The sequence below is a fragment of the Rosa rugosa genome, chromosome 3 (genome assembly GCF_958449725.1).
Source record: "Rosa rugosa chromosome 3, drRosRugo1.1, whole genome shotgun sequence".
In the NCBI taxonomy this organism is placed as follows: domain Eukaryota; kingdom Viridiplantae; phylum Streptophyta; class Magnoliopsida; order Rosales; family Rosaceae; genus Rosa; species Rosa rugosa.
The window spans coordinates 20,202,809-20,216,107 of NC_084822.1; positions in this window are offsets into that span (position 1 = coordinate 20,202,809).

Genomic DNA, 13,299 nt, shown 5'->3' on the forward strand with positions numbered 1-13,299 from the left:
TTTTTGACCGATGTCTGGTTGTTTGTGATCTTTAACATCACCCACTGTTTCTGTGTGAGAATACGGTAACTAAGAAGCATGATGGGGAGAGAGAGAGAGGGACACAAGCATGTATAGTGGTTCACCTTGCTCTTGAGGCAAGGCTACGTCCACTTAGATAGTTTACTATGAGTGAGGCCAAGTGACCTTTGTAGTGATACAAGTATAGGGATCATGGATCCATCCCTTCTAAGAATGGGAGGACTTCCCTTTATAGCTAAGGGAAGTCCCACTCTATTTACATATCCTCGATGTGGGACTATAATACATATATTGCTTCTCTTGAAGCCTCTTGGAGAGCATGGGAGGGTGGCCTCCCTACGAGGTACGGACCGACCTCCACCATGACAACGTAGCTCGGGTGTCGGCCTACCGGATGCATGCCATAGGCGGGGCTAGCCATGTCGTGGGGCCCACCTATGAGGTCGTTGATTATGCTTGGCGGTATGTAATATAGATGGTATGTACAAGTCCCTCAAGTCCCCGAGTAAGAGGCGCTTCTTTGTTGGGGAGTTTAAATGTGATGCCGCCAAGTATGAGTGATGACCTTGTTGAACACCGTACCCATACTAGTCCCCCAACTCCGTAAGTAAGAAGGGACTCTACGGGTATGTTGGTGTCCCGGGGCCCTCATCAAGCTAGTACCTGCAAATAAGATGAGAGTGCAAAAAAAACATATTGATTGCACTAGGGCAATCGAAGTGACATTCGAGTCAAATGCATCGAGGTGCATGAATGTTTATGTGAGATGCATGTTACACCATGTGTGTATGCACATATTATGTAATGTTTGACATACGACGTATAAGTCGAAAATGTATATGTTATGATAGTATAACGAAGTGCATATGATGCATAGATGTGTGATGAACACGATGACACATAATGATATGTAATGTTGTATGCACGTGATACATATGTGTTAGGATCGGGAGTGTTGTTACTCGCCGAGTCCCCCAAGTCACGTAGTAAAACAGGAATTTGGATTTAGGCTACGGTAGACGAAGCCGGTAAGGCTAAGAATGAAGCTCCGATATCGAAGTAACCATTGACAATACTAGCAAGACTATGGCGTGACCATGATAGTCCCCCAAGTATAGGTTAGAGGAAGGAACTCTAACTTACTTAACCCGAACGTATAAGCCATAACCTGATTGTTTGGCTCATGTGTAACGGGAACGTAAGAGATGTGCTCGCTCATGTTGAGCGGGTGTGAGTTTTGTCCTATGGTCTTATTAATGGGATGTAAAAGAAATTTAATTGTTGCGATCAACAATAGGTGAAAAATTTCAATATTTGCATTAATAGACCATAACACGAAAGTATGAGCGTGAAGCTCAATGATAGTCCCGGTCGGGTACTACCTCCACTTGTGATAAGTGGTATGAATAAGTCCCCCAAGTATAGAGAATGCTCGGGAGGTGAGGGCTTGAGCCTATGGTTCCCGATGGGGTAGAATGAGGATTTGGGTCTCTGATACCCGGAAGGGTAGATTGAGGACTTGAGCCTTTGATACCCGGAAGGGTAGAATGAGGACTTGGGCCGGGTATTGGGTCTCTGATACCCGGAAGGGTAGATTGAGGACTTGAGCCTCTGATACCCGGAAGGGTAGAATGAGGACTTGGGCCTCTGATACCCGGAAGGGTAGAATGAGGACTTGGGCCTCTGATACCCGGAAGGGTAGATTGAGGACTTGCGCCTCTGATACCCGGAATGGTAGAGTGAGGACTTGGGCCTTTGATACCCGGAAGGGTAGATTGAGGACTTGAGCCTCTGATACCCGGAAGGGTAGAATGAGGACTTGGGCCTATGATACCTGGAAGGGTAGATTGAGGACTTGAGCCTCTGATACCCGAAAGGGTAGATTGAGGACTTGAGCCTCTGATACCAGGAATGGTAGATTGAGGACTTGAGCCTCTGATACCCGGAAGGGTAGAATGAGGACCTGGGCCTCTGATACCCGGAAGGGTAGATTGAGGACTTGCGCCTCTGATACCCGGAATGGTAGAGTGAGGACTTGGGCCTTTGATACCCGGAAGGGTAGATTGAGGACTTGAGCCTCTGATACCCGGAAGGGTAGAATGAGGACTTGGGCCTATGATACCTGGAAGGGTAGATTGAGGACTTGAGCCTCTGATACCCGAAAGGGTAGATTGAGGACTTGAGCCTCTGATACCAGGAATGGTAGATTGAGGACTTGAGCCTCTGATACCCGGAAGGGTAGAATGAGGACCTGGGCCTCTGATACCCGGAAGGGTAGAATGAGGACTTGGGCCTCTGATACCCGGAAGGGTAGATTGAGGACTTGAGCCTCGTAACCCCGTTGAGGTACATGGTGGCTTTGGCCTCCGGTACCCGGAAGGGTAGATGAGGGCTTGGTGCCTCCGGTACCCGATGGGGTAGCATGAGGGCTTGATGCCTCTGGTACCCGATGGGGTAGCCTGAGGGCTTGATGCCTCTAGTACCTGATGGGGTAGAGTGAGGGCTTGATGCCTCTTGTACCCGATAGGGTAGGGTGAGGGCTTGATGCCTCTCGTACCCGATAGGGTAGAGTGAGGGCTTGATGCCTCTAGTACCCGATAGGGTAGAGTGAGGGCTTGTACAGCGTGGTCCGGTGGGGTCACGTGAGGACTTGAGTCTCCTTAACCCAATGGGGTTGAATGAGGGCCTGTAGGCCTCTTTTACCCGGTGGCATGGCCCCGGGTAGAATCAGAGATTGAGCCTTGTAACCCCGTTGGGGTATCCGGTGGCTTTGGCCTCCGGTACCCGGTGGCATGGCCCCGGGTAGAATGATGGCTTGTGCCTCGTGACCCCGTTGGGGTACCTCGCTCGGGGCGGGGATTTTAAGTGCCGCACGTTACACTTATTTAGTGTCATATGTATACATGTAGCAATTTTTTAATTGACAGGCAATTAAATTAAAGTATGACACGTAGGTATAAATGGATGTGCTACCAAAAATTATCGCACCTTAAAGACATGCTTAGATTATAGTAATCGCTATTGAAGCATGTAAAGTATAGCATTAGCTCTAATTGAAGGAGCGTGAACGATGACTTATCTGGAGCCGTGAAGAAGTTGCATAAATATTGTAATTGTTGAAAAAACCAAATGATGTTGGAGTTTGTCCAAACATGTCGCTCCATATAATCGACAAATGATCATCGATAGCTTGCTTGGCCTTGTACGCACAAGAAGATGCCCGGTTTAGAGTTATTTTGCTTCTTCCAAAGGCAAAAGAAAATAAGTGATTAGCAAGCTATTCATATGGTTGAATTGATGAATCACATATATTTTGCTTGTATGCCTTGAGAGATATAGTGACAATTTAAATCCATATAAATAGCATGAAGGATTGAATTGCCCATGTAAGTATGGAAATGATTATTCTTGACACGAGAAGCTTAAATGATCATGGTAAAAGGAAATTAGGAATTGATTGTATAACAATAATCATGGTTGGTGCATGACATATACTGATCACAAGTTCACAACCATTGCATGGCAATAGTAATCATGGGTAGCCATGACAAGGCAAGGCAAGTAGCAATAATTTATCCGGTAAACTTGAAGAAGTAATGTAGAAATTGAGGTTGTGTTTGTATTGTGTGGTCACAGAGACCATATATGAGTGGAGTAGATATGCTTAATTGTCAAGTCAATATGTAGGGATCCAATTTATTGATATAGTAAACAATTGTGAGTGCACAGTACATATAATTGTGCATATGATTGTTCATATTTATGATATATAGGGCAGACATCAATTATGGTGCAAGAATAAGTAGTAGACATATTTAGAATAGTCGTATGCATGATTTGCATGGCAATGCCAGTTGGAATATGGCTGACCATGTTATCATGTGATACACATGGCTGCTTATGATAGCATTAAAGGTGGTATTGACAGCTAAGTTTAACAACATATGCGTATAGGAAAAAGAATATAACCAAGTGGCTCAAGTAGAAGGCAAGCATAATCAAGTATTGATACGCATGTGCCAAGCACCGGTTCATGCCACAAATTGTAGATGAGTTCGAAGAACAATATATATACTACCACCCCAAGCATTGAGCTTTATGAGTTTAAGGGACTTATCTGGATCATAGATCGTTAGATTGTCTGAGAATGTGCACTATCGTGGTAGCAGAAGCCTTGGATAGAGAGGGCCGACTGGGTTGACAGAAGCTGATGGGAAGGAGCTGCTGCAAATGGGATGCCCGGAAGAGATATGCAGGTGGCTGCTCGGGTTTTGTCTAAATTTTTTTTTTTTTTTTTTTTTTGAAACCCCGGACGTGTCTGATTCCCGGAGAGTAGTGGGTGAAGGAGGCCAGCAGGTACCGGTGATGGCAGGGGTACCGGTGAAAGCAAGAGCCCTGCATATGAAGTTGTGATGGCCAATGAAGGTGTTCCAAACCAGTCCCGGACGGATTGGGTGTCCAAACAAGTCCCCCGGTGCCTAGAGTTTTTTTTTTTTTTTTTTTTGAGATACCGCTGAGTATGCATTAAGCAAAGTACCGATGAAACCACCACGCTGAAGTTCTCGCAAAGTACCGATGCCGAGTGGCAGAATTGATGCCGGGAGGGATGTTCCGGGTGCCGGAGGCAGATTGATTGGCACGTGAGGTGAAGTGCTGGCATGGGGAGCGAAGCTGCTACTAGGAAGTGCAGGTGCTGCCGGGGGCGAGGAAGGCCGGTATCTAGTCGGGAGGCGAGGAGGGTAGAGATGAGAAGTGGACTCGGACTGCCAGCGACCGGGACTAGCCATTGGTACATGGAGCTACTGTCGAGTTTGTAGACCAAGGAGAAAGAAACTCCGAACTAAATTCTCTTCTCCACCTTTTTTTTTTTTGGTTCCCGGAGTGTGATGCTCAAGAGAATTGAGTTGAGTGAAAGTACCGGTCGGGGAGCATGCATGGCTGAGTCACCGAGAGGTGAAGAAGATGCCGGTGGGGTATGGGTTGAAGACATCGAGGGTAGTTGGTACCGGAGAATTGGTGGCCTATCGGTATCGGTGATGGTAGGGTACCGGTGAGGGTAGATGGTACCTGAGGGCAGAGGGTACCGGTGAGTCAGAGGGTACCGCTAAGGACAGCTAGTACCGCTGAAGGTAGAGGGTATCGCTGAAGGCAGAGGGTACCGCTGAAGGTCACCGAGAGGTGAGGATGCTGTGGGGAAGGCCTGGTCCCAAGATTAATTTTTGAAGTACCGAGCGGGTTGTGAAATGGTACCCGAGCATGACTCATTGACGGATCCAAGAAGTTGAATGCCACCGAGACCGATGGTGTGCAAGACTTCCTCTCCGGATATGCATAGGTGCAAGTGGACCTTGTACCTGCTGACTCGTGAAGTTCCCGGAGAAGTGCGAGGCTTAGAAGTGGGGTTAGTACCCGTGCATGACTCTTGCTCAAGGTTGGAGGTTCATACCCAAACATAGGGCCCCTCCTTCTATGAAGCATGATAGGAATCATGGGCGAGCTGAATATGAGCGGGAAGAGCAACATGACTTTTTGTATCGATTCCCACAGACGGCGCCAATGTTTCTGTGTGAGAATACGGTAACTAAGAAGCATGATGGGGAGAGAGAGAGAGGGATACAAGCATGTATAGTGGTTCACCTTGCTCTTGAGGCAAGGCTACTTCCACTTAGATAGTTTACTATGAGTGAGGCCAAGTGACCTTTGTAGTAATACAAGTATAGGGATCATGGATCCATCCCTTCTAAGAATGGGAGGACTTCCATTTATAGCTAAGGGAAGTCCCACTCTATTTACATATCCTCGATGTGGGACTATAATACATATATTGCTTCTCTTGAAGCCTCTTGGAGAGCATGGGAGGGTGGCCTCCCTACGAGGTACCGACCGACCTCCACCATGACAACGTAGCTCGGGTGTCGGCCTACCGGATGCATGCCATAGGCGGGGCTAGCCATGTCGTGGGGCCCACCTATGAGGTCGTTGATTATGCTTGGCGGTATGTAATATAGATGGTATGTACACCCACTAAGACATCGGATGGTTTTTTTTTTTAACATCGGTTTCTGGCCGATGTCAAAGGCAAAAATTCTAGTAGTGTTGAGACTGATTGTCTCCTTCTGCAACAACAACTATGTCAAAGAGGTATGAGCAATACATTTGAGTTGGGAAGAATTTATGAGGACCTGAAGCATGAAGTGGCCTTGCTCCACTAGATGCGTTTAGTCCATGTTAAACGTGATGCTAATAAAGCTGCACATGCAATAGCTGCTTATGCTGCTACTAATAACCAGGAATTCCCCTGGTCTAATGTCCCTAGTTTCATTCAAGATGTCATTGCTTCAGAGCTATGTACCATTTAATTTTTTCCTATATCAATAAAAGTTTGACCTCCTTCACCTCAAAAAAAAAAAAAGTTTATAAGATTGTTAAAGTTAAGATTTAGTTTTTTTTTCTTATTGGTTTAAACGGTTAATATGCAACTTAATGGTTCGGTTTTGGTTTAGCATTCTCCACAAGTTAGCTTAACGATTTGTTATCATGTTCTATGATAAATATACGATACAAATTTAGTACGACATGGTGTTTTGCCAAGTGTAGTTATCACCACCCTCATAAGAGCCTAGAGAAGAGGTCAAAACTGCATCCCAGAATAAAGATACCAAGCTGCCGCGCGCCAAGAAACCTTAGAGGAGAGCTATGTGAGAGAGAAAGAGAGAGCATTTTTTTCTTTGTTTTCTTTTTTCTAGTTCACATTAAAACAAAAGTTTATTGTTCACATATGCAAATTTATCAAGTTTACAACTTATTATCTAAGTAGCACTTTTATAGCTCAGTATCATTTGGTCTAGTGGTAAAGTCTCTCATTTGTAAGTGTGAGGTCGTGAGTTCGACTCATAAAAGATTAGTAGATGTAATTCTCAGTTGTTGATGTAATAAAAAAATAAAATAAAAAACTAGCACTTTAGTGATGTGAAAAGTGTAGATTGTCCTCAATGAGGAGAGAATGCTATAATTAATGGGCTCTTAAGCACAGTTTAAAGCATCTTTAGCAGCCCTGCCCGCTCAACTACACCCCACTTTCTAGAACATATCCAACATGATTAGGCTTGGGTCCTAAAGATTAGGCTTCGCCACCTAACACCTACTGCTCATACGCAGACTCCCCTCATCAAACAATTTTCCAACCGTAAGTGTTCTCTCCAACAAAATCCTAAGTGGATGACGCACTCGCACTTTATAGTCGATATACGACACAATGCCACACTTTGGTATCAACTCCCCAAGAAAATCCTCCTTGATTGGGGACTTGAAGGACTCGTGCATATGGCCCAAAAGAATTAGCAACAGTTATGCTCATGCCTTATGACATCATCCTCGAGCTACCTGTTCATGCCTCACGCCTCACCGACTTCCCAAGTCTTATGCTAACGCCTTCCTGACATTCTCGAGTTTTACACTCATGTCTCCTCGGCATAGCTCACATTAGTGGAGCACTGAATTCTATTACCATTTGTTGTTTCCAACAATTGAATTTTTTTCACATTTGATTAAGTTAAACAATCGTGTTTAGCTTTATAACCCTGATCACTATTCTTTACTTAACTCAACCTCGTTAACTCAAGCCTCATTAACTCAACCATCATTTGATTCCACTCAAATGAGAATCTGCGTTAACTCAAGCCCTAGTTAACTTATCCTCATTTACTCCCACGTAAACGAGAGTTCTCGGTCACTTGCCCTTGTTCACTTCCATGTGAGCGATGGATCTCATCCACTATACATCTGTAACGTCCCGTATCTTAAATTACCAATTTACAAGTTAGTTGGACGGTAAACGACCGTTATTTTCACTTTTACTGTCGTTTAAGCACTTTTAGTGGCCCTAAAAGTTGACTTTTTGATCGGGCCAAAATTTGAGAAAATTTCCTTCATGAAAGTTGTAGAGGACGTTAACCCGAGCGCGGGCATATGTGGTACGTAAAAATTGGAGTTCGTATGCGAAAGTTTTGAGTGATTTAAGAAATTTACTGTTCATGGTAAAAAAATATATAAATTTGGAAATTTTACTGTGGTAGGTTTCCAAATCCGGAAACCTACCTTCCTCTCTCCTCTCCCCCGATCTCTCCCTCTTTCCTCTTCGGGCGGTTTGCTTTCCCCTTCGATTTGCCGCCGTCCGGCCATCAACCGGCCACCACGGGGTCGCCTCCTTCCCCTCAACACGCTGGTGCCCTTGGTTTTCAACAATTTGGCCGGAAAACCCCGAATCGAAGCAAGGAAGTCCACGGGGGCAGTTTGAGCTTTCCGGCGATTCCACCGTTTCCGGCCGTCCCCGACCACCAAATCACCATCGAAGGTTCGGTTTTTGCCCAGGATTGTTTTGCCCCTAGCCTTGAGTCACGATTTGCAGTGTGGAGGTCGAATCGACGATTTCAAATTCTAGGGTTCTTGAGTTTTTTCTGGAAAAACTTCACCAGCCGGTTTCTACTGTTTCAAGGTAAAATTGGATGATGTTGTAGTTAGGAAGTTGGTTGGGTTTGTTGAGTATAAGCTACTATCCAAATTTGGTGGCCATTGGAGGTGGTGGCCACCGGCGCGTGAGCCCCACGCGCCGCCACTGTGGGTGGCGCGTGGAGGCGTGTTGGGCTGTGTTTTAATTCCAGTTTTTAGCCCATTAAATCTTATAAATATTGTAGAGCTTGTATATTAAATTTGGTGAATTTTGGAGAAGCTTGGAATTAATTATGAATTTTTGAAGTTTAGGGTTTCGATTATCGAATTACGAGAATCCGGCCGTCGGATATCTCTCGGTTCTGCCTTGGAACCTTTAAATTAACGAATTGGTATTAGTAGTATAATTTGGGTTGCATCCGAGAAGAAGTGGAGAGGTAATTATGAGGAATTGATTTTAGGAATCATATTAAATTGTTGAATAATTATTCACGGAATATAATCGTGTACAGGATGTCGTACCGGGCTCTGGCTCGATAGAGGAACTCGTATACGTGACCGTCGGAATAGTACTGTGAGTGGACTTTTGTTTTAAATAATGATGCATGCGTTTATTTTCTTGAATTAATGCTTTATCTAATTAAAATATTACTTTCGAGCATACGAATGGATTTCGGAAATTTATTTCGGTTTATCTCGTGGTTTTGCTTTCAATAATGATTTTCTGAGATTGATTATGAATTATCTCGGTTATGACTTTCGGATATTAATTTTGTTATGCTCGGATTTGAAATTATGATTTATGTTGTTTTTCAATAAAGTATTTTCCAGGGTATTTTCCAAAATGGAATATTAGTTCATTATTGAACTTCCTTGCTTATTCATTATTGACCCGAGAATATTTTGGCGTGTGGGACACGCCGTTGATTTATTGATCTTTCCTATTTATTTATCGACTTTCGATTTTGGCATTGGGAATGCCTTGATGATGATTTTAGAATTTGTTTTGTTTCGGTTTACGGGGATTACGATTTATTATTATTTCTCGCCTTTTGCTATTGATTTGGAGATACTTTTGGCGTGTGGGACACGTCGTTGGAAATTCTTTTACGAGAGATGGGGGAAGCCTTATGTATTTTGGATTTACTGGATTTTCGGTTATGTTTCCCTGTGCCATACTGAGGGGTGATTTTATCATGCTAGCATTGATTTTCCGCCTTTGTGGCGCGGTGATGGGATCACCGTAGCCCTTCCGCCTTTGTGGCGCAGGTTACTGTCTCTGTGACAGTAATTCTGTAGCCCAGTATCCTATCGCTACACTTAGTGGCGTAAGGGTATATTACGGGAGTTACGGGAGTTCTTTAGCCTGGGAGGCTATCACCCAACCAAGCCTGAGTGGCTTATTCGTATGGCTATCATCTTCCCCTACTTATACTATTTTTGACTAGCGGGGACTAGTCTGAGTTTTCTTAACCAGCGGGGCTGGACTTATATTTTCGAGTATTGAAATTTCAATCTTTTACTCTGTTGTTGTGACTAGCGGGGCTAGTCGGTTTTCTGGAGTTCAACGTTTTTCGGGTTATTTTCTTAAGTGTTTTATAAATGTTGCATGCATCCGGATTTTTTTTATATATCGAAAAATGTGGGAAAGTATGAAGTTTTATTTTGGTTTATTCATATTAAATTATTTATTTTTGTCCACTCACGCTAACGTGTTTTTCAATTACTTTCCCCTGGGCCCTTCGGTTTCAAATGCCCAGTTTGCAGGCGAAATTAGTTGAGGTCGGGCGTACATTGGAGTTGAGGCATAGTCAACAGCCTAGCTTCCGCGGTTGCCTTTGAGTTAGGTTGTCCTTATTTACCTTTCTATTAGAATTGCTCTGATTACCTATGGGATTTATGTTTTTCAAGTTGAGGTTTGTGTTTTGTGAATTGGAGATTGGTGTTGAGTTGGGGAGCAGGGTGGCTCCAGAAGTATAAGGATGATTTGATTTAGAAGTGTAAATGCTTTCTACAGGTTTTGGGTAGCCCATTTTAGGGGAAGTTCCGCCAAATTTTTGGTCGAATTTCTTCTAAGGTGGGCCCCGCAGGGCCACTTCGGATTTCAGGGTGAAATCCGGGGTGGGTCCTGTCAACATCGTTCATTTTCTTGTGTGCATCAGCATTTACGCATCATATGCACTTCATATGCTCATCCAAATAGTAAGAAGTATAATTTAGATGGATTTTAGACATCCATGGTCTATAATTTAGACTATACACCTTCGATTGGAGATGAACTTCGTAAATTAAAAAAAAAAAAATTAAATTAAACTGCAAACAAAAAATTGTCATTTTGACCGTTGGATATGATTAATATGAAGTAGAATGACTGTATCAAAAAAATTAACCAATTTTGTCGCCGTTTTAGCTAGGTCTGGAACAGTCCAGTTTTAAAAAAAAAAAAAAAAATCAGATCTGAATCCGAACCGCAAATGATATTTTTGGTTTGGTTTTGCAAATTTGATATGCTAGAACTGACTAGAACCCGAACCGTTATTTCGGTTTGGTTATGTCGATTCCTCAATTCCTGCACCAAAACTGGAAACCTATCAACACATTTCTAGATTTTCAGGTCCAATGCTTGCTTACTATCTAGGCAACTCAAAGTGGCTAAACTATACCATTTTAAGTATATAAATGAATTTTCTCATAGAAGATGATTAAACTGTCAAAGACTCAATGTTCCAACACAGTTCCACCTTCCAAAATAAAGTACACACCAGAAAATATTGTGCTGCAAATTCATTCCACATCCATGTACCAAACTAAGAACTTGAAACAATCAAACCAGAAAAAAAAATGTTCAAAGAATCAAAGCTTCAAATGTGCATAACCACAACTTCGCTAATATTGCAGCTCCTGGATGTTGTTCCCCACCTTCGCACATTCTATTTGCAAATGATGTGATGATTTTCTTGCAAGCTAACCGCCGCGGCCTTCATGCTCTTTCTGAAGGAGCATGAATGAGTACGCGGCTAATTCTGGACAGTCTGTTAATAAAGGCAAGTCTCTGATGTTCTTAGGCAAGTATCCAGCTCCAACATTGACAACCATTCAAAACATTATGGGAATTTAGTTGGGTTCATTGCCTTTTACTTATATGGGTGTCCCTACTTCTACTCATTGTCTTTAACTCAAGCCTCATTAACTCAACCATCATTTGCTTCCACTCAAATGAGAATCTGCGTTAACTCAAGCCCTCGTTAACTTATCCTCATTTACTCCCACGTAAAAGAGAGTTCTCTGTCACTTGCCCTTGTTCGCTTCCATGTGAGCGATGGACCTCATCCACTTGACATCGTTCATTTTCTTGTGTGCATCAGCATTTACGCATCATATGCACTTCATATGCTCATTCTTATTATGCTCGCACAACCATGCGCATTTTCTATCAAACTGTCATGGTCAAACACATTTGACATTATTTACATATATACATCATCATGTCTCATGTACCCCGTACATTCATGACATACATAATAACACATATCGGCATAACTCAAATATGTACGTCATCAAGTCTACATGCACATGCTTCTAGCTTTATTTTGCAGGTACTTTATGTGATTTGAGGACATCCTCCCCTCACTGTATTGACCATACAAGGTTGAAGATTTCCTTCTTGCTTACGGAGTTCAGAGACTTGTACGAGCGGGGCGCTGCCTGAACGTCACTTATGCTTGATGACATTTATAACTCCCTAACCAAGAAACTTCTCTTACTTGGGGACTTCAGGGACTTGTAGATACCTATAGTATAACTATGTCACCAAGCATAAGTAACACCCTCTTAGGGGGCCCACAAGCCATGGTGGAACCCAACCGCGACATGCATCCCATAGCCCAACATCTAAGCTACCCCGTGGTAGTTGGAAGCGGCCAAGACCTCGCAAGCCACATTTCCGGCCTTGCCAAGATGCCTCCATGATAAGTTTTCTACCCTAGAATAAGAACTTTTGTGTCCCACAATGGAAAATATGTAAAAGAGAGTGGCTCCCTTACTTATAAAAGGGATCCCTCCTCCCACTTAGACTCCATCCCATTACTAATATAATCCACTTGGGCAGCAAGGCCCAAACACATATAGTCAAACATTTCAAGTAGATGTATTCTTCCCCAAAGTGGAAGATGAACCACTGTACTTCTCATGTCTCTCTCTCTCACGTTAACGAGAGATTCTAGTTCTCAACATTAACAAATTGTAAGGGTGTTAATACACAAGCGATGGAGTTTATCCTTAATACAGTACCGTCAAAAGTCACTGCTTCTATGAATCAGCGCTTAATGACATCGTACTCATATGATGAAATCAAGGTAGCCTTATTTCATATGCATCCATCCAAGATGTCGGGGCCTGATGGCATGTTACCCTTTTTCTTCCAAAAATATTGGAATACAGTTGGGTCAGATGTGTGTACAGCAGTGGGGTATTTTCTCTCTTCAGGAGTCTTGATCAGCGAGGTAAATTACACTTATCCCAAAGGTAAAATACCCGTAACATATAATAGATTTACGACTATAACCTTGTGCAGCCCGTAACATGCATATAATAGATTTACGACCTATAACCTTGTGCAATGTATGTTCGAAAGTTTTGGCTAACAGGCTAAACAAGATATTGAGAGATATTATCTCTTCGCTGCAGAGTGCGTTTGTCCCTTATAAGTTGATTTCTGAATTTTTGAAAACACTTTGGTGGCAACTAAACTGGCTCATTATTTACACAATAATAGAAGAGGAGGTGATGGACATTTCTCGCTGAAACTTGATATTGGCATATGATAGATTG